Source organism: Mus musculus, chromosome 3 (genome assembly GCF_000001635.26).
Source record: "Mus musculus strain C57BL/6J chromosome 3, GRCm38.p6 C57BL/6J".
Taxonomy (NCBI): Eukaryota; Metazoa; Chordata; class Mammalia; order Rodentia; family Muridae; genus Mus; species Mus musculus.
In genome coordinates this window covers 112,656,834-112,684,453 of record NC_000069.6, presented here as the reverse complement: position 1 = coordinate 112,684,453, position 27,620 = coordinate 112,656,834, and positions in this window count along the sequence as shown.

Here is a 27,620-nt window from a genome sequence, read left to right as displayed (position 1 = left end):
TAGTATTCTGCAAGATGAGGCTGTGGATTGTAGTGCAGTTCGTGATTTTTCTTTAAGCAATTTATTTCTGCCAGCACTCTGTTTTCTACTAAGGACTTTAAAAGCTAACTAAAGCTATATTGAATTATTTGGATAAAAACAAAGATGGTTTACTTTTCTCTCTTCTTTTCTTTTCTCTTCTCTTCTTTTCTTTTCTTTTCTTTTGTTTTTTTTTTTCTTTTCTTTTCTTTTCTTTTCCTTGTGCTCCAAGGTCTAAAATTTCCCACAGAGAGAAAACATCACCTTACAACCTACCTTGCTCTGACTTTCTTGTCTTACACAATACAATAAAATAATAGCAAGCAACACAAAAGAACAACAGCAAAACCTAACAAACTAATCTAAAGGACAGGATTAAAAAAAAAATTAGACATATAGTCCTACAATTTAAATTTTCTAAAATATTTTTTAAACTAAAGGAAACACGAGTTCTTTTAGATCTCAAAAATAAACTGGTGTTGTAATCTACCTTTTATAATATTTTAGACTTAACTTGACAGTTCCCACTGTGCTTCATTCTTCGGTCCACAACTCTATATGCAATTCTGAATTTGTACTCAAGTCCCCAGGACACAGGTCTTCCTGCTTCCCTGGGGGCCAGCTACCACCCAAGACAACTAGGGAACTGCTGACATCAGGGACTACGAGCTATACCTGTAATCCCAGAGTCCTGCTACCACCAGGGACAAGCAGGCCAGTCAACACTGGGGATAAAGGACAACATAAGAGCAAAGTCAACAAAATACAGGGTAATGCAACATCATTATAATACAGGTCTTTCACTACACCAATACCTTGCTATCCTAACACTTGAAGAACAATATAATGATCTTCATCTAGTTTTATAAAGATTACAGAGACTATAAAGAGGAATGAGTAAATCCCTTGAAGAAATAAAGGAAAAGACAAACAAGTAAAAGAAATGAATAAAACTGTTCAAGATCTGAAAACGCAAATAAAATCAGTAAAGAAACGCAAACTGAGACAACCCTAGAGATGAAAAACCTAGGAAAGAGAGCAGGAACTACAGACTCTAGCATCACCAACAGGATACAGTAGATGGAAAAGAAAATCTGAGGCATAGAAGATACTATATAGGAAATTGTTACATTGGTCAAATAAAAGAAAAATCCAAAAAAGTGCTTAAAACAAAACATCCAGAAATTTTGGGATACAGTGAAAAGGCCAATCTAACAATAGGAATAGAAGAAGATTCCCAGTACAAAAGCCAAGAAAATATCTTGAACAAAATATAAATAAATAAATAAATAAGATGAAATAAATTGGATAAAAAAGAGAGAGAGATGGCTATAAACATAGGAGAACTTTAAAAAACACCAAAGATTGGACAAGAAAGAAAAATCCTCCTGCCACATAATAATCGAAACACTAACTGTATAGAACAAAGAATATTAAAAGCTGCAAGGGAAAAATACTAAGTAACATAAAAAGACATGCCTATGAAAATTGCATGTGAATTCTCAACAGAGACAATGGAAGCCAGAAGGACCTAGACAGATGTCTTGCACACTTTAGAAGACCACAGATATAATCCCAGACTACTATACCGAGCAAAACTTTCAATCATCGTAGATGGAGTAAAAAAAGACATTTCATGACAAAACAAAATTTAAAGAATGTCTTTCCACCAAACCAGCTCTACAGAACATACCAGAATAAAAACTCCAATACAAGAAGGGTAAGTACACACACACACACACACACACGCACACACACACACCAAAAAAAAACAAACAACCCCCCCCAAAAAAAACAAAACATAAGAAATGAATAATTTCATACCAGCAAAAACAAAGAAGAGAATCATTTACACACACACACACACACACACACACACACACACACACACACACACACAAGCACTACTACCAACATCAAAATAACAGGAGCTAATAATCATTCATCATTAATATCTCTCAACATCAGTGGACTCAGAATACCAATCATCAATATAACAACACAGGTTAACAGAACAAATACATAAACAGGATTCATCAGTTTGTTATATATAAGAAACACATCTCAGAAACAAAGATAGATACTACCTCATAGTAAAGAATTTTTAAAAGTTTTTGTTTTGGTTTTGTTTTTGTTGTTGTTGTTTTGAACAAAGAGAACCTAGAAACAAACTGGTGTAGTCACTCTAATATCTAATAAAATAGGCTTTCAACCAAAATAATCAAAGGAGATAGGAAAAGACACTTCATACTCTTCAAAGGAAAAAAATCCACCACAAGGACATCTCAATTCTGAACATCTATGTCTCAAATGCAAGGGAACATACATTAATAAAAGAAACATTACTAAAGCATAAATCACACATTCAATGACACACATTAATAGTGGGAGACTTCAACACACCACTCTCACCAACAAACAGGTCATATAAACACCAACTAAACAGAGAAATAATGAAATTTAAAAAGTTATTAATCAAATGGACCTAAAAGATCCCTACACAACATTTCACCCAAACACAAAAAAATTTACTTTTTTCTTAGCACTTTATGAGACCTTGTTCAAAATTGTGTATGTTTTCAGTCACAAAGCAACCCTCAATAGATACAAGAAGATTGAAATACTCCACAGCATATTATCAGATCAGTGTGGACTAAAACTGGACTTCAACAACAATGGAAATAACAGAAAGACTACAAACTCATGGAAATGAAACAAATCTCCGCTCAATGACCATCCATTGAGAGAAGAAATAAAGAAATTAAAGACTTTCTAGAATTCAATGAAAATACCAAAATTTATGGAACACAATGAAAGCAGTGATAAGAGGAATGTTCATTGCACTAAGTTCCTCCATAAAGAAACTGAAGACTTCTCATATTTAAGATTTAAAAGTACACCTCAAAGTTCTAGAAAATAAAATGATGCAAGCACAATGAAGAGGAGTATATGGCAGGAAATAATCTTACTCAGATGCTGAAATCACTCAATTAGAATAAAAAAGAGCAGTAAAATGGATGGTGAAAACTAGAAGATGGTCCTTTGATAAAATCAACAAGATAAACAAATCCTTAGCCAAAGTAACTAAAAGGCACAGAGATAGTATCCAAATTAACAAAATCTGAAATGAAAAGGCACATATAATGGCAGAGAATGAGGAAATTAAAAAAAAAACAAATTGGAAAATCTAAAGAAAATGAATTATTATTTCCTATACAAATATCACTTACCAAAGTTAAATCAAAATCTGGTAAACTATTTAAATAGTCCTAAAACCCCTACAGAAAGAAAATCAGTCATTAAAATTCTCCCAACACTAAGTTTGACTATTTCCTGCCCTCTATATTTCTTCGGTGTGTTTGCTTCTTTCTGTTCTAGGGCTTTCAGGAGTGCTGTTAAGTTGCTAGTGTGGGATCTCTCCAATTTTTTTTCTTATTTTTTAATTATTTAAATGCATTTTATACATCAAACATATTAATAAAATTAAGTATTTTGACACTAAAATAATACATACATTTTTTCAACTATTATATTCATATCCTTTAATACCCTAAAATATCATTAATAAATATTTAATACTATCCATAATTGAGGACCCTATAGCTAATGTTGAATACTAAGTTGTATTAAAATATACAAAATAGTCTTTGGGAGTTAAGCATAGTACAAGAACATAAAATGTTAAATATGTATAATTAAGAAATATATTCAAAAGTCCTTATATAATGCCACCTGACATAGTGAGAGAGCATTTAAAATGCTTCCTATATCTGTGTACATTGTCTAATAATCAGTTTACTTAAAAAAGATTATCAGTGTTTCTAGAAGATAAATTATTTTGTCAGTATGTATCTTTTAAAAATTTCAAAATAGCAAAGACTCTGAAGTTAAACATTAAGAAAATGTGAATTTTAAGCACAGTGATAAAAATTATCAATAATATTTCCATGATGTTTGTAGAAAATGATTTTAATACTTTCAATTGCTGATATTCGACAAACAGAATTGCTATTTTAAGATATATTTTATTGTTATGTCTACTTTTCATTTCTGATTTTATTAATTTGGATACTGTCTCTGTGCCTTCTGGTTAGTCTGGCTAAGGGTTTATCTTGTTGATTTTCTCAAAAAACTAGCTCCTGGTTTTGTTGATTCTTTGTATAGTTCTTTTGTATTCTATTTGGTTTGATTATTTTCTGTGATCTACTCCTCATGGGTGAATTTGCTTTATTTTTGTTCTAGAGCACTCAGGTGTGTTGTCAAGTTGCTAGTGTAAGCTCTCTTCAGTTTCTTTATGGGGACACTTAGAGCTATGAGTTTTCCTCCTACCACTGCATTCATTGTGTCCCATAAGTTTTGGTATGATGTGTCTTCATTTTCATTAAATTCTAAAAAGCGTTTAATTGCTTTATTTCTTCCTTGATGAAGTTATCATTGAGTAAAGCATTGTTCAACTTCCATGTGTATGTTTGCTTTCCGTTGTTTTTGTTGGTATTTAAGAAGGCATTAATGTTATGAGTTTTCCACTTAGCAATGCTTTCATTGTGTCCCATAAGTTTGGGTATGCTATGTCATCATTTTCATTGAATTCCAGGAAGTTATTAATTTCTTTCTGTATTTCTTCCATGACTATGTTATCATTGAGTAGGGAGTTTTTCAGTTTCCATGGGTATGTGGAGAAAAGACTGAAGGAAATGTGGTACAATGACCAGCCCAAGTTGGATTCCATCTCACGGGGGAAGGGGGGGGGGCAGTGCACTAAGGCCTGACACTATAACTGATCCTGTGATCTGTTTCCAGATAGGTGCCTGGCATGGCTGTCCTCTAAGAGTTCCTACCAGCAGTTGACTGAGACAGAGGCAGATACTTACACCCAACCTTCAGACTCGAGCTTGGAACCACTGAGGTTGAATTAGGGGAATGTCTGAAGAAGCTGAAAAGGAGAGTAACCCCATAGAAAGACCAGCAGACTCAACTAAAACAGACCCCAGGGACCTCAGAGACTGTGCCATCAACAAGAAGCATACACAGGCACATATATAGCGAAGGTCTGCCTAGTCTGTAGTAGGGGAAGATGAGCTTAATCCTGGAGAGACCTGAAGCCCCAGGGAAGGGGGAGGCCTAGTCGCAGGTTCCCTTTAGGAGGCAAGGGGGAGCAAGATTGGAATGGGGAACTGTGGGAGAAAGGGCCCAGGGGTGTAGTCAACAACTGAAATGTAAATGAATAAAATAACTTAATAAAAAAGAAAAGACAATCGTTTAATAGTTCCATCTTTAAAAATGAGAGACCAAAGTGTGGACACTTTGCCCCTTCTTAGAATTGGGAACAAAACACTCATGGAAGAAGTTACAGAGACAAAGTTTGGAGCTGAGACAAAAGGATGGACCATCTAGAGATTGCCATATCCAGGGATCCATCCCATAATCAGCCTCCAAACGCTGACACCATTGCATACACTAGCAAGATTTTGCTGAAAGGACCCTGATATAGCTGTCTCTTGTGAGACTATGCCGGGGCCTAGCAAACACATAAGTGGATGCTCACAGTCAGCTATTGGATAGATCACAGGTCCCCCAATGGAGGAGCTAGAGAAAATACCCAAGGAGATGAAGGGATCTGCAACCCTATTGGTGGAACAACATTATGAACTAACCAGTACCCCAGAGCTCTTGACTCTAGCTGCATGCGTATCAAAAGATGGCCTAGTTGACCATAGCTGGAAAGAGAGGCCCATTGGATAAGCAAACTTTATATGCCCCAGTACAGGGGAACACCAGGGCCAAAAATTGGGAGTGGGTGGGTAGGGGAGTGGGGGGAGGGTATGGGGGACTTTTGGGATAACATTGGAAATGTAAATGAGGAAAATACCTAATTAAAAAAATGAGAACTTCCCTTACTTGCTGATTTTTGAAGAAGTAAGGGGTAATCAGTATATGTCTTAGGCTCAGTCATGTAGCATGTAGTTGAATTGTGTCAAACACTTAAGAATCTGAGGATGCCACTCACTAGCACTGATTGTGGTTCTCAATATTTAATCCTGTGGAAAGGACCAGCCAGTTGTCGGAAACCATAAAAGGTAGTAAATCTGAATTAAAACATCAAATTTCTTAAAGGACAACATTCATGAGAAGTAGATGTTAGTGGCTTTTGGCTACCTTATATTTTGCTTATGAAAACACTTAATCATCAATCACCACATGTTTATACTTAGACCCTTCTTTCTTTTTCTGTTATCAGATCAAGTATTTATTGCTCAGCTTATGTACCTGGTATCAGTGAAGGTACCTGGAAATAGGTCTTGTCATTTTTCATCACATTTATAGACATTTCAGCCTATTAGAATCATATTGCAGTGACCATTATATTCAAAGAACATTGAACACATTGCGTTAATTTCAGGTGACCAGGGAGGTTGTGGAGTTTATATTTTGATTTGAAGATGGCTTTAGTGTTCATTACTCACTGTGTGGAAATTCTATGTAAAGTAAATATTAAATACAACTGTTTAATGTATAATTAGCCTACTTTGTTGTCGATTTCTAATGCTAGACTTTACAAATCTGTAAGAGTGTTCTGAATTCTATGAGTAATAGTTTTAGTTTTCAACGTCTTAGAAAATGAGGAATGGATACAGAAAATGTGATACATTACCACAAGGAAGTACTGCTCAGAGATTTAAAACAATGGCTTCATTAAATTTGCAGACAAGTGGATGGAAATAGAAAAATATCATACTGAGTGAGGTAACCCAGTCGCAAAAGAACATATATGATATGTACTTGCTTATAAGTGGATATTAGCCCAAAAGCTCAGAATACCCAAGATACAATTCACAGATCATATGAAACTTAAGAAGAATGAAGACCAAAATATGGATGCTTCAGTTTTTCTTAGAAGGGGTAACAAAATACTCATAGAAAGTAGATGGTGGGAGGAACTTCAGAGGAAGCCAGAAGGAGTAGGGAGTAGGGGTGGGGGAGTGGGGAAGGAGGGTAGGATCAACTATGAGAGGAGACAGGGATAATATATAGAGGGTCAAGAAATTGAACAGAGATGTGTAGCAATGGAGAATGTGGAACTGGGGGTAGCCACCAGCAGCAGATGCCATCAAAGCAAGATGCTCCCAGAATCAGGGTTGAGATTAGCTGAAATGCCAACAAAGGATAAGATGAACCTGTAGAGACCATATACAGAGGTTAGGCAAGAGCTCCTGTTGGGGGATAGGACCACTCACTCATCTCCAAATTCTTAACCCAGAGGACTCCTCTCTAAAGGAAATACAGAGACGAATTGTGAAGCAGAAACTGAAGGAAAGGCCATTCATAGGGTGTTCCACCGGGTGATCCATCCCATATACACACACCAAACGCAGACACTATTGTGGATAGATACCAAGAAGTGCTTGCTGACAGGAGCCTTTTATAGCTGTCTCCTGAGAGGCTCTGCCAGAGCCTGACAATTACAGAGGCAGACACTTGCAGCCAACTATTGGAATGAGCATGGAATCCCTAATGGAGGAGTTAGAGAAAGGACTGAAGGTGTTTTCAACCCCATAGGAACAACAATATCAACCAACTGGACACCCCAGATTTCCCAGGGACCAACTACCACCCAAAGAGTACACATGGAGGGACCCATGGCTCCAGCTGCAATGTAGCAGAGTATTGCATCAATAGAAGGAGAAGCCCTTTGTCCTGAGAAGACTATATTCCCCTGTGCAGGGTAATGCTAGGGTGTTGATGTGCTAGTGGGTGGATGGGAAGGGGAGTATCCTCACACAAGCAGGGAGGGGGGTGAGAGAGGGGAGTTGTGGAGGAGAAAGTAGGAAATTTACATTTGAAATGTAAATATATAAAATATCCAATATAATAAAGAAAATTAGAACATGAATATATAAAGGATCTTATAAAATGTGTTTAATTATGATCTTATAAGGCAAATATATTCAAATATACTGCTCTTAAATGAATTTTTTCTATTCATTTAATTCTTCACCATGTTTCAATTTAAAAGCAATAGAATATCAGTAACTTCCCTTCAGTGTAGTTCAGCAATCCTGATCATGCTTATGACCCTCATACTAGAATTTGTACCAGCAAAAGACAAATCTAGTTTTAAAATAAAATTCAAATAGCTAGATTATTTCAGAATATTCCATTAATAGGAGTGTAGAAATAACATGTTTTGAATATTAGAATATCAATTTGCCAGTCAGAACTTCAAACTATCACTTATTTCTATTTTTAGTCTATATCTTCTCTAAAGTCTGAAACAAAAATGTTAATACACTTTTAAAGGTTAATCGTTGCCTAAGTGGTCCATAAAATAGAAGCTTAAACATAGCGGCTTGCAAAATTTAATGAGAGGGCAGACACAAGTTCACCTTGTCTTTTTATCTTTCTTAGCTTTGTCGTCTGGAGACCTGTGAGTGCCCGCAGATGATTATATCAATTGCAGGATTATGTACGATAGGCTCAGAGCAGCTTAAATGGTACAACATCTGTGCATTTGAGGTTCCCATGACATAGGATGTGGGATATATTCAGAGGACAAAAGAATATTCCAGAGCTCTATGCTCTCATCAGAGTACGATTGCTTTAGAAATTTGATATCAGTAACACCACTTGAATTCACACGTGTCAAAGTAGTATATTCATTAGGTACTGAGACATAAGGAAATCAAATGTGTGTTTTTCTTTATGTTGAACTACTGCAGACATCTGAGCTTACCAACATATATGAATCATAGCAACAAACTTTGAATACATGCTTTTAAATGTATGTATGTTCAAATTCTGCCTAAAGTATTTCCTGAACTTATTTTATTTCACCTTTTAATAAAATGCTAGTATTAAATGTTCTCAGTTTGAGTACAGATGGCTCAGTGACCTCAATGTCAGTAGAACTGGAAACTTTAAAATAGCACTTTTGGGCAATTTGCTAGATTTGGAAGTCAAAGAAGCAGTTTATGCTTTCTCTGATTCTCTATGCTTATACTGCCTGCATGGATGTGCATAGATTTGAGAATGTTTGTATTGTCTACCAATTTGGATTTGAGGCTTACCTAGACAGTCTGAGTTTGATCTAAGAGACAAACAAGGAACTATCCAAGATCTTAAATAATGCTGGATTACAGAAGAAGGTTACGAAAAGTCAACACAGGCACTTTTTGGATATAGACAATCTTTTACAAAGTACAAGATAATCCATCCTCAATCAAGGACTGAAGATCTTTGAAAGCTGAACATGTATAGTTTAAGGGATCGTGCCTAGATCACATTTCTTCCATGATTTTAGGTCTTCCATTTTTGTGCTCACACAGTACCTTCTTAATAATCTTGAGAAATAAATAACACATGTTTGGAGCTGGGAGAGCTGTTTAGTGTACAAAGGTGAGTGAGACAATGTTCTAACTCCTCAAGCCGTTCCACAGCACTGAAGCGTAGCACAGTCCCAGGAAGACTTATCAAGCACAATTTCCTTCTTTATAAACTGGATCTTAAATTTCAACACTAAGCAAAGTAAGGAGTAAAGAACATATTATTAAAATGTACTGAATTATAAGGTGCTTGCTATTTTGACACTAACTGTTCTGAGAAACTTCTACATGCTAACCAACTTCTGAGGAACACAGAGAAATATAGGTAGCCTGATTGCTTCATAACATGAGGGAGTCTCTTGGTTTCCCCAAAACTAAAAATCACACAGTGATTTTTGTACTATTTTAATAACTATAAGTTAATATTTGTTTGCTCGTATAAAGAAAACGTAAAGAACAAGTTGAGCATCATAGTGGGTTTATTTTCTAAGAAAAATGAATGAGATGCAAATTGCATAACTATGTCACTGTAAAAGATGATAGACACTAACATTGTGAATTAAGGACACATAGCAACAGAAAATCGCAAACACCTAAAGGATGCAAAGGAATCCTATCTGAAGACACAGCTCTATAATATAAATGTCAAGTTTACACACCAAATGTAAATTTCATGAATACCACATGATATTTTTCATCCAAGGTAAAGATTCAGAAGTGTTGTGTAAACTGTCTTTTGTGACATTGTGTTTTAAATAAATCAAAATAAGACAATAGAGATGTTGTGTATCATTGTTATTGTTTAAAAATAAAGTGCCCTCCAACTAATATGTATGATGAAGGATTGTCCCAAAATGATATATATATAATCGAGTAATTAGTGCCAGGACACTGGTTTAATCAAAGGAGCTATTAAACCATAACATATTAGAGGGGTCTCAGCATAACTGAGATTGAGACAGGTTTATTCCAAGCAATCAGACTTTTAAAATACACTTAACAAAACAGAATTTAAGGAGGATAGCCAGGATATAATGGCATTTGCAAGTTTCACAGAGTACACAAGATGAATAGCTAACACTAACTGTTCTGAGAAACTTCTACATGCTAACCAACTTCTGAGGAACACAGAGAAATACAGGTAGCCTGATTGCTTCATAGCATGAGGGAGTCTCTTGGTTTCCCCAAAACTAAAAATCAAACAGTGCCCCCAAGAACCTTGGACTCAAACGTTAGAACCTTATGATTAATGCATATCAAAGCAGTTAGACCAGTCAATTTATGAGTGCTTGTCTGTATATTAAATTAGATACAAGTCAGGTTCCCAGAGAAATTTCTGGAGTATTAGGTTGTAATTGTCATACAAACATACATGTTTTATAATATTTAGGAACATTCATGATATATATTTATAGCGGAAACCTTGACATGCATCAATAAATGTTTATAATCTAGATTATTTCCAAGGAGCAAAAATAAAACACCCCCTGAAATAAACAACTGTTCTGATGGGCATCACAAATTTCAAACTTTGACTCTGGTGGAGAACGTATCAGTGGCATTTCTGTCTTCTGTTGGCTTTCTTCTTTCTACCAGACTCTAGGGTGTTTGGTATTCATTAGTAGCTCAGAAATCCTTAAGATTTTGTAATTATCATATGTAGATCTGAGCCATCCATTTCTGTGATATCCATCCTTGTACTGTTTCTCACTCTTCAATTTCCCATTAGGACTCATTTCCCACAGAATTTACAGAGTGTTTGTATTCAAACAGTCTTGTGTACCCTTGCATTTTCTTGTTTCTCAATTAAATTAGCTTGTATATGGATTAAAAATTATTATTCATATATCCAGTGTTGCTGAACTGATCCTTCTTCAAATCACATGATATGCTGAAGTAATTTTATTAGATTAATTCTACTTTAATAATTTTCACTGGTATTCAGAATTGTTTGTAGAAACCAATACATTAATAACTAATATGTTTGAAATTAAATTACTTCATAATTCTCATTACTTTTGGCAATACATTTCAGTAATTTTGAGCTTCACTTTCTTCATATTAGCAAAATCTGCTGAAAATAGCTACATACCATTGATGACACGAACTCAATTGAAAATGTTATCTGTCTGAATATCAGCCCTGTGTTCCTTGGTATTTAAATCTCCTGCTATAATTTATTTTCATCAACATAAGTACTAAACTGGACGGATGATCTTGAAACAAACTATTCAGAATCACAAGCAGTTCAATAATTTCCAATGCAAAATCTCATTAAAAGTTCCTGCTTTAATACGCAATTTTTAATTGATGATATAAGATATTCTACTTTCTTCTCATTTGAAGCGCTCATTCCTAGAGAAAATTAATCCATGGAGTTGAGCTGTTCTGCATGGCAGCCGAAATGGGATGGGGAAATTTCTTCATCATTCCACTGTTGTGAACCTTCAGAACTCAGCAGAAAACCAAGACAAAGGCACTGTCTACCACTATAGTACATAGACTAAGATATTTGTATCTCTGGACAATCTAAAAGTTCTTCAGCCTTAATGTATCCAGCCACCTATGCTCTATTTACATACTAGCATTAGAGTCCTGCAGCTCAAGAACTATGGATATTTTTCCTGTTAGTGCTTAGCAAAGAAAGGGGCTATGCTCATTGTTTAGTGGCCCTGTGGACAGTTTCTTTAGGCTAAACAGTAACACTGAACTGAAAATCCAAATAATTAGAATTCATTCTCACTGTAATGCCCATGTATTGGTATTAGCTCAAAACATTTAGATGACAGTTAAATTCTATAAGGACTTCATTATACAAAATTCTAAATTCTGTTGTTTCTGGTCAACTACCAAGTCTGTCCAGGCAGCAATCCACCCCAATAATGCCTCTCACATCTTGACGCCTATTGCGCATGCTTAAAGTGTGTGTTTTACAAAAAAATGTCCTGCAACACTCATTCTGGTACCCTATTTGAATTTCATTTAATACACAAACTATTTAATTAGGACAGTATAGTTAGTTACACTCTCAACTTATAAATGAGAGCACTGGCTTTCTGAGGAAATGTTGCACTTATTATTGTATTGAATTGTATTGTATAGATACTGTCATAATGTAGGGAGTTATCTATTCCATAATATGTGTGCATTTAAGTCTTCCAAGTAGTAGGTTAATTTTATTTGAATGCAAGAGCTTTGGGAGGATGATGATTAAGCGAGGCAATGAAGAGTAGGTCCTTTTATTGCATTAGTGGCTTTTTAGGAAGAGAGGAACCTTCTCTGCCATACTGATTCTTCTTTGTCACTTGGTATCTTCCAAATGTGCTAACAGGAAGCTCTTCCCTAGACATTAAGCCGATGCTGGTAACTGCCTTTGTAAACCACAGCTCTAGAACAATGTAGAGCCTACCTATGGCAGAAAGACAGGGCATCAAGTGAAGGATGTGGTTGCCCATCCAGTCAAAACTCTGACCCATAATTATTCCTGTCAGAAAGAACTGCAGGAATGGAAATGGAGAATATCCTAAGGAAAAGAAGGTTCAGCAATAGGCCCAAAGTGAGATCCAGAATAAGGGGAATCCCCAAGGCCTGACACTATTACTGAGGCTATGGAGCATTCCTTGTTAAGTGGGGACATCCTCTTTGTTAAGACAGCTTGGGGGAGGAGGTATGGGATGTGGAACAGTTGGAAGGTAGACTAGAAGGGGAATAAAATCTGGAGTGTAAAAATATAAATAAATACCATTATAAAAATAACTTCCTGGGGGAAGGGGTCTTTTCATTGTGTCCTTTCATTGTCTTTTCATTGTGTTCTGAATTTCCTAGATACTTTGGGTTAGTAGTTTTTTATGTTTCGAATTTTCCTAGACAGTTGTGCCAATCTCTTCTATGGTATCTTCTACATCTGAGATTTTTCTAAATCTCTTAGAAGTAGTTCCACTGATTTTTCTCTTCTATATCTTGTATTCTGTTGGTGACACTTAGATCTTGAATTCCTGACCTTTTACTTAGGTTTTTCATTTCCAGGTTTGCATCCATTTGCATTTCGTTATTGTTTCTACTTTCACTTTTTAGGTCGTGGACTGCTTCGTTCAATTCCTTCACCTGTATGATTTTGTTTTCATGTATTTCTTTAAGGGATTTACTTGTTTTCTCTTTAAGGGCTTCTACCTCACTACCTGTGTTTTACTATATTTCCTTCAGCAAGTTATTTATATCGTCCTTAAAAATCTCTATTATCTTCATGAGATAGGATTTTAGGTCAGCTTCCTGATTTTCAGATGTGTTTGTGTGTTCAAAGCTTGCTGTGGTGGGAGAACTTCGTTCTATTGATGCCCACTTATATTGGCTTCTGTTGTTTATGGTATTGTGTCTGCCACTTGCCCACTGGTTATCCCTGGTGTTTGCTGGTCTGAGTAACACTGTCCAGAGCCTGCCTCTTTGTCTCTGGGTTGCTTCAGGTCTCCTGGTAGGCCTGTGGTCCTGGCTCTAGAAGACCAGCTGCAGGGCCTTCCAACTGGGGGCTCTTCAGTGAGGCAGAGAAGCTGCTGATCTATTGCTGGCAATAGATCTCCTGTGAGGCCTTCAGACTGTTGGGTTTTCAGAGCAGAGGTCAAGCTGTTGTCCTGTGTGAAGATGTTCTCCAGGAGGGTTTAAAGATGTGGTTTCTGTTTTCCTGTGTGTAATAGAATTCCAGGGAAGCTTTCAGACTCTTGGCTTAATTGCCTTGTTTGCCACAGAGCTAGATTGTGGTGTCTGTTGCCCAGTTGCCCTGTATACAGAGGAGCCCCTGGAATGCCTTCAAGCTGTGGTGTCTTTAGTGGAGCAGACAAGCTGGCGATCAGTACCTCAGTTGCCTTGTGTGTAGTGGATCTCCTGGGATGCCAGGTTCCCTGTATGCAGCAGATCTCCTGGGATGCCTCAGGCTGTGGTGTCAGTTGCCTGGAGTGTAGCAGATTTTTCTATGATTGCTCAGGATATGGTGTCTTCAGGGGAGCAGACTAGCTAGCATTCTGTCCCAGAAGAAAAGACTGGATGGAAGAACCCTTCAGTAAATGTTCATTGAAACCCTAGCGACTTTTTAAAGTCTTCATAATTAGAAAATTATGAAGTAGCAAATAGTATCATGGCTAATTTTCAGGTATGCAGATGATGTCAGAATAAGACACTAGATCACCTGCTAAGAGGAACAATATGGTTCTCATTGCTCTGTTCTTTAAAAAAAATAAATTAATTCACTCTACATTCTGATTTCAGATGCCCTTCCTCCCAGTTCCCCACTAATACAGCCCTTCCCCAAACTCCCATCCCCTCTCCTTTGAAAAGTAAGGTTGTCCCTGGTTACCAATTCACCCTGGTACATCAACTTGCAGGATGAGGCACATCCTCTCCCACTGAGACTAGACAAGGCATCCCAGTTAAGAGAACAGGCTCCACAAGCAGGTAACAGTTTCAGGAACAGTCCTGGATCCAATTGTTGGAGAACCCACATGAAGATTAACTTGTATATCTGCTACATATGTGGTGGGGGATGGGCTAGGTCCACCTCATGCTTGCTCATTGGTTAATGGTTCATTCTCTGAGATACCCCAAGTGTCTAGTCTAGTTGACTTTGTTGGTCTTCCTTTGGAGTGCCTGTCCTCTTTGGGCTCTTCATTCCTTCTTCCAACTCTTCTACATGACTTTTAAAGCTCCATCTAATGTTTGGCTATGGTTCTCTGCGTCTCTTTCTGTCAGCTGCTGGGAGGAGTCTCTCAGAGGACAATTATGTCAGGCTCCTGTCTGCAGATATAACAGAGTAACATTATATCCAGTCTCTGTCCAAGTGGATCAAAGACCTCAAACTAATACTGGATACACTAAATTTAATAGAAGAGAAAGTGGGGAAGAGCCTTGAACATATTGACACAGGAAACGTCTTCTTGAACCAAACACCAATATCTCAGGTACTAAGATCAACAATTAATGAATAGGACCTAATGAGACTGGAAAGCTCTTGTCAGGATAAGGGCACTAGCAATAGAACAAAGGGCCAGAGTACAGATTGGGAAAAGATCTATACCATTACTCTTGATTTCTAATTTCTTTACTTTGTAGTAACAATCCATTGGACACTCCATCATGCTTGACTCTTGGCTGCTAAGGCATCTCACTTCAAACTTGTTTCTGGACAGTCCCACTGGTACATCCTCATCTCTGCAATGTTTTAACAATGCTTCCCTTGAGGTCCTTACTCTTCTCCCCAGTTTTCTGTCTTTTGACAAACCCATTTAGCTGCATGAAGTACAGTCTGTCCTCTTTTTACTTGAAAATAATAAATATCATTTCTAGACTCTCTTCACATACTTAACACTTAACTCCTCTTCTTACTTACAGATGACAGTCAATGGCACAATCAACAAATATCTATCAGGGATTGTCTAGGTCAGTGGTTCTCAACCTGTGTGTCATGACCCCCACTCGGGCCACATATCAAATATTCTGCACACGAGATATTTACATAATGATGTATAGCCATAGCAAAAATGTAGTTATGGAGCAGAAAATAAATAATTTTATGATTAGGAGTCACCAGAATACAAGGAACTATATTAAAGGGTCTCAGCATTAGGAAGGTTGAGAACCACTGGTCTAAGTTCCAGATCTTGAATCACTTGCTCCAAACATGAGTCATGTATTAAGTATTTCTGTGGCATCAAATAAAAGACAAATATAAACTTCCTTAGGTAAAAGGGCTAAACATATCACAATGCTTCTTTTAATTTTACATGACATTCACTCTTATATAAAATTTCACTGGCTCATGAGTCAACATGATGTTCATCTCCAGTCACTTCACACTAATTTAAGAACCATTGTCTAAGCCAGTATTTTTCTTTTCTCTACTGTGGATTAATTGAATTAATGGCTAACATGGCTTCTGCTGTTTTATATTTTGAGGACTGTTTTCCAAGGTTTAATCAGAGTCACCATGTTAACATGCAGCATTTATTTTTTCTACACTGCTGAAGTCTTTCCATCTCACTTAGAGAGCAACCTATCCAGTTAAACACTGTCATGTCTCACTGTGAAGAGCTCAGGGGACAGCCATCCTGTTATCTCTAAGAGAAGCATCTCTGGCTGAGCATATGATACGTACAAAAGCCTTGACATAGATCACTCATCTGCAGATTTAAAATGAAATAACACCAGCATATCAATTCAACTCATACACACCTATTTTTCAACTCCCATCATATTTATTTACTGCCCTTAACCAAATTTCAGATGTGGTAATTGAGCAAGAAGTCAAAAGCTTCTAGCATACCTTATTTGAATTCCCACATCAATAAATACCTTTGAGCATTTTCTTTGAGCTGATTTCAGTGACATGGTTTAAATGATATATATGGAGATCTGAACAAAAGAGAAAAAAGTTCTGGTTGCTATGGAGTTCCCATTTCAGTGACTTGCAAACACACCTGAATCAAATTAATTGAGAACTCTGGACAAGGAGTGTGAACAGTGTGGGTGTTGGTGCAAATTGTGGTGGATGGAACACTTGAACCTAGGTTCATATGAGTCCAAATTTCAAGATATTTGTAACCTTTTGATGCTGATCTCTGTCTTTACTTCCCTGACATTTTCAGAATAGTCCTGAATACAGTAAAGCAGAAGTCAAATAAATACCCGCTCATTAAATTTAACCCTATCAAAAGGCTTAAGTATGGAGAAAAGGAGAACTGGAAGGCAGTCAGCTTAATAAGCAGATGTGAGCATGACACCAGCAGTTCTTAAAGAGAAGCAAAGGAAATCTACTGACCTTTTCATGAGAAAGCTAACCATTCCCTACAAGGACTGCTGTGAGTTTTGCTGCATTTCCATGGGTTGGGTCACTAAAAGGATTTTGATCAAAAGGTAAATTCACATATATCTCATACTTGTAAACCTGATTTTTACACTTTAAAAGTTATACATTACATGTTGTTTTGTTTTGTTTTGTTTTTGTTTTTGTTTTTTTGAGACAGGGTTTCTTTGTATAGCCCTGGCTGTCCTGAAACTCACTTTGTAGACCAGGCTGGCCTCAAACTCAGAAATCTGCCTGCCTCTGCCTCCCGAGTACTGGGATTAAAGGCATGAGCCAATACACCCGGCACACTACATGTTATTTTTAAAAGTCTATTGAATAAAGCACCACAGGAGATTACATTGATGGGAATAAGATAGCATTTTTTTCCTTTTCTTTTTTCTTTTTTTTAATTAGATATTTTCTTCATTTACATTCCAAATGCTATCCCAAAATCCCCTATAAACTCTCCAAACCCTGCTCCCCAACCCACCCATTCTTGCTTCCTGCTCCTGGCATTCCCCTGTACTGGGGCATATAATCTTAGCAAGACCAAGGGCCTCTCCTCCCATTGATGGCCTATTAGGCCATCTTCTGCTAACATATGCAGCTAGAGACACAAGCTCGGGTGGGGGGATTCATGGTTAGTTCAAATTGTTGTTCCTCGATAGGATTGCAGACCCCTTTAGCTTTTTGGGTACTTTCTCTAGCTCCTTCATTGGTAGCCCTGCGTTCCAACCAATAGATGACTGTGAGCATACATTTCTGCATTTGCCAGGCACTGGCATAGCCTCACAAGAGATAGCTATATCAGGGTTCTGTCAGCAAAATCTTGCTGGAATATGCAATAGTGTCTGGGTTTGGTGGTGGTCTATGGGATGGGGCAGTCTCTGGATGGTCCTTCCTTTCATCTCAGCTCTGAACTTTGTCTCTGTAACTCCTTTCATGAGTATTTTGTTACCCATTTTAAGAAGGAACAAAGTATTCACACTGTGGTCTTTCTTATTCTTGAGTTTCATGTGTTTTACAAATTTTATCTTGGGTATTCTAAGTGTCTGGGCTAATATCCACTTATCAGTGAGTGCTTATCAATGTGTGTTCTTTTGTGATTGGGTTACCTCACTCAGGATGATATCCTCCGGATCAATTCATTTGCCTAGGAATTTCATGAATTCATTCTTTTTAATAGCTGAGTAGTACTCCATTGTGTAAATGTATCACATTTTCTGTATCCATCCCTCTGTTGAAGGACATCTGGGTTCTTTCCAGTTTATGGCTATTATAAATAAGGCATCTATGAACATAGTGGAGCATGTTGCCTTATTAAAAATTGGAACACCGGTGTACATGCCCAGGAGAGGTATTGCCCAGTCTTCCAGTAGTAGCATGCCCTATTTTCTGAGGAACCACCAGACTGATTTCCAGAGTGGTTGTACCACCTTGCAATCCCAACAACAATGGAGGAGTGTTCATTTTTCTCCACAGCCTCAACAACATCTGTGGCAACACAATTTTTTAGCTTAGCCATTCTGACTGGTGTGAGGTGGAATCTCAGGGTTGTTTTGATTTGCATTTCCCTGATGATTAAGGATGTTGAACATTTTTTCAGGTTCTCCTCAGCCATTTGGTATTTCTCAGTTGAGAATTCTTTGTTTAGCTCTGTACCCCATTTTTTAATAGGGTTATTTGAATTTCTGGATTCCAGCTTCTTGAGCTCTTTGTATATATTGGGTATTAGTCCCCTATCAGATTTAGGATTGATAGAGATTCTTTCCCAATCTGTTAGTGGCCTTTTCATATTATTGACAGTATCATTTGCCTTACAAAAGCTTTTTATGAGATCCCATTTGTCAATTCTTGATCTTACAGCACAACCCATTGCTGTTCTGTTCAGGAATTTTTCCCATGTTCCCATATCTTCGAGGCTTTTTCCCACTTTCTCCTTTATAAGTTTTAGTGTCTCTGGTTTTATGTGGAGTTCCTTGATCCACTTAGACTTGAGCTTTGTACAAAAAGATAAGAATGGATCAATTCATGTTCTTCTACATGATAACTGCCAGTTGAGTCAGCAGTGTTTGTTGAAAATGCTGTCTTTTTTTTTTCCACTGGAAGGTTTTAGCTCCATTGTCAAGATCAAGTGATCATAGGTGTGTGGGTTCATTTCTAGGTCTTCAATTCTATTCCATTGATCTACCTGTATGTGACTGTACCAGTACCATGCAGTTTTTATCACAATTGCTCTGTGGTACAGCCTGAAGTCCACAAGAGTGATTCCACTATGAATAGTAGAATAGTTGAGAATAGTTTTGCTATCTTAGTGTTTTTGTTATTCCAGATGAATTTGCAAATTGCCCTTTCTAACTCTGTGAATAATTGAGTTGGAATTTTGATGGAATTGAACAAAACCATCCAATATCTACAAGTGGAAGTAGAAACAATAAAGAAAACCCAAAGTGAGACAACCCTAAAGATAGAAATCATAGGCGAGAAATCCGGAACCATAGATGCCAGCACCAGGAATAGAATATAATAGAGCATTTTTAAAATTCTCCCATTGTACTTACAAAAAGGTATCAAATTTAACATGCTAAATTTATTTATTTATTTATCTTTCATTACATATTTTCTTTCTATCCCGAAAGTTCCCTATACCCTCCCTACGCCCTGGTCCCCTATCCGCCCACTACCACTTCTTGGCCCTGGCATTCGCCTGTACTGAGGCATATAAAGTTTGCAATACCAAGGGGCCTCTCTTCCCAGTGATGGCAGACTTGGCCATCTTCTGCTACATATGCAGCTAGAGATATGAGCTCTGGGGGTACTGATTAGTTCATATTGTTCCACCTATAGGGATGCAGACACCTTTAGCTCCTTGGGTGCTTTCTCTAGCTTCTCCACTGGGGGCCCTGTGTTCAGTCTTATAGATGACTGTGAGCATCCACTTCTGTATTTGCCAGGCACTGGCATAGCCTCATACCAGACAGCTATAACAGGGTCCCTTCAGCAAAATATTTCTGTCATATGCAATAGTGTCTGGGTTTGGTGGTTGATTATGGGATGGATCTTCAGGTGGGGTAGTCTCTGGATAGTCCATCCTTTCGTCTTAGCTCCAAACTTTGTCTCTGTGTCTCCTTCCATGGATGTTTTGTTCCCTATTCTAAGGAGGAATTAAGTATCCATATGTTGTATTCCTTCTTCTTGATTTTCTTGTGTTTTGCAAATTGTATCTTGGGTATTCTAAGTTTCTGGGCTAATGTACACTTATCAGTGAGTGCATATCTAATGATTTCTTTTGTAATTGGGTTAACACACTAAGGATGATATCCTCCAGATACATCCATTTGTCCAAGAATTTCATAAATCCATTGTTTTTAATAGCTGAGTAGTACTCAATTGTGTAAATGTACCACATTTTCTGAATCCATTCTTCTGTTGAAGGACATCTGGGTTCTTTCCAGCTTCTGGCTATTATAAATAAGGCTGCTATGAACATAGTGGAGATTGTGTTCTTATTAACAGTTGGAACTTCTTCTGAGTATATGCCCAGGAGAAGTAGTGTTGGATCTTCTGGTAGTATATTATCCAATTTTCTGAGGAACCACCAGACTGATTTACAGAGTGGTTGTACAAGCTTGCAATCCCACCAGCAGTGGAGAAGTGTTTTTCTTTCTCCACATCAGGGGAAAAATTCTTAAAGACAACAGCAATGGCTTGAGCTGTAAGATCAAGAATTCAAAAATGGGATCTCATAAAATTGCAAAGCTCCTGTAAGGCAAAAGACACTGTCAATAAGACAAAAAGGCCACCAACAGATTGGGAAAGGATTTTTATCAGTCCTAAATCTGAAAGGGGACTAATATCCAATATATACAAAAAGTTCAAGAAGCTGGAATCCAGAAATTCAAATAACCCCATTAAAAATGGGGTTCAGAGCTAAACAAAAATTCTCAACTGAGGAATACCTAATGGCTGTGAAGCACCTGAAAAAATGTTTAACATTCTTAATCATCAGGGAAATGCAAATCAAAACAACCCTGATATTCCACCTCACACCAGCCAGAATGGCTAAGATCAAAAATTCAAGTGACAGCAGATGCTGGCGAGAACATGTTAAATTTAATGTGCATTTATACGTTAATCAGTATGTATTTAGAGATAAAGGCTAACAATTTTAATATATAATCATGTTTATTATTCATCCTTCTTAGAAGCTAAAAGGTGTGTAATAACCAATTGTCTACTTATATCACACTATTATCTACACTATTTATTTATTTGAACATTTTTTCACCTTTCAAAGATGCAGATACATATCTTTCAATTTCAGGTTCAATTTACTATGTTGCTAAGCACTGGCTGCAGGTAATTTTAAACATATGTACAATTTCATGGCCTCACTAAGAAAAAGACAAGTTAAAATTTTTGGTTGCAACTAAATCTTGTGACTGCCCTTTTACTTCATTATCTCTCATAGCCCAGCTGCTCTTTGATATCATATATATATATATATATATATATATATATATATATATATATATGTATGTATATGTATGTATATGTATGTATGTGTGTATATATATATGCTTTTTAATCACTATTTGTACTTTATAACATTAACTTCATATCGATACTTCAACAAACCTCAGCAGGATATTCTTCCTTAAGTATATAATTTGGAGGCAAGCTTGTAACCTTCGCAGTCAAACTCTCGATTTATTTAGACCGAGTAAGCAGAGCCCAAGATTTAAGACATTGAAATTTGCTGTTTTAAACAGAGTCTTAGAACAGTTTGTCTATATCTGTTCCTTACTTAGCACCTGTTTTCTGTTTTCTCGATTTATACTGTTAAATTATATCAAAATAATTAAAAATACAATAATCCATCTTACTTGTACTCAAAATATACTTGGTACCTAGACACCGATTATCAATCTGAATTTCAGACATTGAAGGGAACCAAAATATATTTTCCCGCTCATAAAAGAATTAAAGATTTAATATAAATGAATACAGTCTCACCTCTTATGTTTTTAAACTAAACTATTCCCATTTTATTTCACAAATTGAGATTTTTTTCCAGGCTTCACTGTAATACTAAGCTAACAAGAAATAATCCCTTTTGCTGCACTTTAATATCTGCATATTTAGAGTATCTGCTCACAGTGAATAAATGCAATACTTAATGATAAGGTAATCATGCAGGGTAACCATACTTAAAAACTTTGATCAGGAGCTGGGCGTGGTGGCACACGTCTTTAATCCCCTTGGTAATATGTAAGGGTCACCCAGGTGGTATTGGTTTTGAAGGCATGAAGGAGTTGAGCAGAGCAGCTGAGGCTTGGCACTGTGAGAGGCCATGGAAGGCCATTGGTGAAAGTGCAGCCTCAGTTGCAATTGATGGCCCAGGACTGAAGGGGTCATGCAGTGTTTTGGAGATGCCAGTACCATGAGATGACCACCAAGAGCAGCAGCAGCAGTGGAGTAGAGGCATCTGGAGCCTAGAGGATGACGCGTGTGCTACAAAGAGCATGGCTGGAGAAGTGACCCAAGCCCTTGGAGGAGCCCAGAAGATTGTGAGTTGGATCCCAGACATTGGACGGTTGGAGATTGATTTTTGCTTTTGATTGTGACTGTGCCCTGATATTTTCCCTCTTGAAGGAAGAAACTGTTTTAGTGATGCCCACAGTTAAGAGACTTTTAATTTAAAAAGACTTTGGATTTTTAAAAGAGATGGATATTTTAAAGAGATTGAAATTTTAAGAATATGTAAAGACTGTGGGACATTTAAAGTTATTTAGACCTAGAGGCAGAGGCAGGCAGATTTCTGAGTTCGAGGCCAGCCTGGTCTACAAAGTGAGTTCTAGGACACAGAGAAACCCTGACTCGAAAAACCAAACCAACCAAACAAACAAAACAAAAACAAAAACAAAAACAAATCAAAAAAATAAAATACTTTGATCAGAGACATCATTCCTTCAGTCAATTATTTATAGTATCTTGATAACTTCTGTTAAATGTGTTGAATTAAAAAAAATATTACACCATCAATTAAATGGAACCTGTCTCTTGTGAGACTGTGCCGGGGCCTAGCAAACACAGAAGTGGATGCTCGCAGTCAGCTATTGGAGGGATCACAGGGCCCCCAATGAAGGAGCTAGAGAAAGTAACCAAGGAGCTAAAGCGATCTGCAACCATATAGGTGAAACAACAATATGAACTACCCAGTACTTCCCAGAGCTTGTGTCTCTAGCTGCATGTGTATCAGAAGATGGCCTAGTCAGTGGAAAGAGAGGCCCATTGGTCGTGCAAACTTTATCTGCCTCAGTACAGGGGAACACCGGGGCCAAGAAGTGAGAGTGGGTAGGTGGGGGAGTGTGTGGGGGAGTGTGTGGGGGACTTTTGGTAAAGCAGTGGAAATGTAAATGAAATAAATACCTAATAAAAAAAGAAATTAAAAAAAATGGAACCTGTCAAGGGATGTATTATATTTTTACATGTAGAAAATTTGTCTAGCATGCAAAAAGCCATCAAACAAATAAATGATTAAAAACAAACATCACATAAACCTGAGAAGTATCCTAAAACTGAGATCAGAATAATTTGGAGAAGAAAACAGCAGGCAAGCCCATGGTTGTTATCAGCTACTTATTAATGAGGATAGCAGGGAGCACATAACTTTTCTCAAATCAATACGAATACTCAATGCATCTCACTGAAACCTAGTACCCTTTAGATTACATGCTATAACTTTGGGGTTGCATAATTTAAATAGTATTTTGAATACCTTTTTCTTATATCTTCTCTTTTGGAAAAAAACAGTTTCTCTCTCTCTCTCTCTCTCTCTCTCTCTCTCTCTCTCTCTCTCTTTCTATCTCTCTCTCTCTTTCTGTCCATAATGCTTGTAAAATTTCTTTCATGCAGATTTATCAAGGTAGTACAAACAGAAAAAAAAAAAAGCCCTGAGGATACTGATCCTGAAAAAAATTGTGAATTAAATTACTACGATTTAAAATACAGATAAGAGCACAGGGTAGCTTGGGCACAGAGACTGCTGAGAGACTGCTGACACACACACAAGCTACCCACAAGACCTGCCATGGGATCTTCAGACCTCTTGTGGGTGGAACACAGCTGCTGCTCCAATCCAATCGTGCAGGATCTGAGATTGCATTAATTAGGGAAGCAGAAAACCGGGCCTGATAAGGGGCACAAGTCCCTTCCGGTCCATGCCAGTACCAGGGTATCTTGGTCATGGAGTCTGCAGACACCCGAAAGGTATACAAAAGACCCTTCACAGGATCTTAAGACCTCTGTGAGTGGATCACAACTTCTGCCAGGAGGCAGATTCTAACACCAGATATCTGGGCCCCTTCCCTGCAAGAGGAGAGGATACGTGCAGAGAGTACTCTGAACACTGAAACTCAGGAGAGATCTAGTCTCCCAGGTCTGCTGATAGAGGCTAACATAAACACCTGAGGAACAAGGTCTAACCAGAGACAACTACAACAACTAACTCCAGAGATTACCAGATGACTAAAGGCAAACTTGAGAATCTTACTAACAGACACCAAGGCCACTCACCATCATCAGAACGCAGAATTCACACCCCACCCACTCCAGGGCACCCCAACACACCTGAAAAGCTAGACCCGGATTTAAAGCATATCTCATGATGATGATAGAGGACATCAAGAAGGACTTTAATAACTCACTTAAAGAAATACAGGAGAACACTGCTAAACAGGTAGAAGACCTTAAAGAGGAAGCACAAAAATCCCTTAATGAATTGCAGGAAAACAAGACCAAACCGGTGATGGAATTGAATAAAACCATGCAAGACCTAAAAAGGGAAGTAGACACAATAAATAAAACCCAAAGTGAGGCAACCCTGGAGATAGAAAACCTAGGAAAGAAATCTGGAGCAATAGATGCAAGCATCAGCAACAGAATACAAGAGATGGAAGAGAGAATCTCAGGTGCAGAAGATTCCATAGAGAACATCAGCACAACAATCAAAGGAAATACAAAATGCAAAAAGATCCTAACTCAAAACATCCAGGAAATCCAGGACACAATGAGAAGACCAAACCTACGGATAATAGGAGTAGATGAGAATCAAGATTTTAAAATTAAAGGGCCAGCAAATATCTTCAAAAAATTATAGAAGAAAACTTCCCAAACCTAAAGAAAGAGATGCCCATGAACATACAAGAAGCCTACAGAACTCCAAATAGACTGGACCAGAAAAGAAATTCCTCCCAACACATAATAATCAGAACAACAAATGCACTAAATAAAGATAGAATATTAAAAGCAGTAAGGAAAAATGGTCAAATAACATATAAATGCAGGCCTATCAGAATTACTCCAGACTTTTCAGCAGAGACTATGAAAGCCAGAAGAGCCTGGATAGATGTTATACAAAACCTAAGAGAACACAAATGCCAGCCCAGGCTACTGTACCCAGCCAAACTCTCAATTACCATAGATGAAGAAACCAAAGTTTTCCACGACAAAACCAAATTCTCACATTATCTTTCCATGAATCCAGGCCTTCAAAGGATAATAACAGAAAAAAAAACAAAAACAAAAACAAGAACAAAAATACAAGGACGGAAACCACGCCCTAGAAAAAGCAAGAAATTAATCCCTCAACAAACCAAAAAGAAGACAGCCACAAGAACAGAATGCCAACTCTAAAAACAAAAACAATTGGAAGCAACATTACTTTTCATTAATATCTCTTAATATCAATGAATTCAATTCCCCAATAAAAAGACATAGACTAACAGACTGGCTACACAAACAGGACCCAACATTTTTCTGCTTACAGGAAACTCATCTCAGGGAAAAAGACAAACACTACCTCAGATTGAGGCTGGAAAACAATTTTCCAAGCAAATGGTCTGAAGAAACAAGCTGAAGTAGCCATTCTAATATCAAATAAAATCAACTTCCAACCCAAAGTTATCAAAAGAGACAAGGAGGGACACTTCATACTCATCAAAGGTAAAATCCTCCAAGAGGAACTCTCAATTCTGAATATCTATGCTCCAAATACAAGGGCAGCCACATTCATTAAAGACACTTTAGTAAAGCTCAAAGCAGACATTGCACCTCACACAATAATAGTGGGAGACTTCAAAACACCACTTTCATCAATGGACAGATGGTGGAAACCTAAACTAAACAGGGACACAGTGAAAGGAACAGAACTTATGAAACAAATGGACTTAACAGATATCTACAGAACATTTTACCCTAAAACAAAAGGATATGCCTTCTTCTCAGCATCTCATGGTACCTTCTCCAAAACTGACCATATAATTGGTCACAAAACAGTCCTCAACAGATACAAAAATATTGAAATTGTCCCATGCATCCTATCAGACCACCATGGACTAAGGCTGATCTTCAATAACAACATAAATAATGGAAAGCCAACATACATGTGGAAAGTTAACAACACTCTTCTCAACGATATCTTGGTCAAGGAAGGAATAAAGAAAGAGATTAAAGACTTTTTAGAGTTTAATGAAAATGAAGCCACAACATACCCAAACTTATGGGACACTAAGAAAGCATTTCCAATAGGGAAACTCATAGCTCTGAGTACCTCCAAAAAGAAATTAGAGAGAGCACACACAAGCAGCTTAACAACACATCTAAAAGCTCTAGAAAAAAAAGGAAGCAAATTCACACAAGAGGAGGAGTTGGCAGGAAATAACCAAACTCAGGGGTGAAATCAACCAAGTGGAAACAAGAAGAAGTATTCAAAGAATCAACCAAACGAGGAGCTGGTCCTTTGAGACAACAAGATAGATAAACCCTTAGCCAGACTCACTAGAGGGCACAGGGACAGCATCCTAATTAACAAAATCAGAAATGAAAAGGGAGACATAACAACAGATCCTGAAAAAATCCAAAACACCATCAGATTCTTCTACAAAAGGCTATACTCAACAAAACTGGAAAACCTGGACGAAATGGACAAATTTTTAGACAGATACCAGGTACCAAAGTTAAACCAGGATCAATTTAAAGATCTAGACAGTCCCATATCCCCTAAAGAAAGAAAAGCAGTCATTAATAGTCTACCAACCAAAAAAAGCCCAGGAAAGGATGGGTTTAGTGCAGAGTTCTATAAGACCTTCAAAGAAGATCTAATTCTAGTTCTGCACAAACTATTCCACAAAATAGTAGTAGAAGTTACTCTACCTAACTCATTCTATGAAGCCACTATTACTCTGAGACCTAAACCACAGAAAGATCTAACATAGATAGATAAGTCCAGACCAATTTCCCTTGAGAATATCAATGCAAAAATCCTCAATAAAATTCTCACTATCGGAATCCAAGAACACTTTAAAACAATCATCCATCCTGACCAAGTAGGTTTTATTCCAGGGATTCAGGGATAGTTTAATATATGGAAATCCATCAACGTAATCCATTAT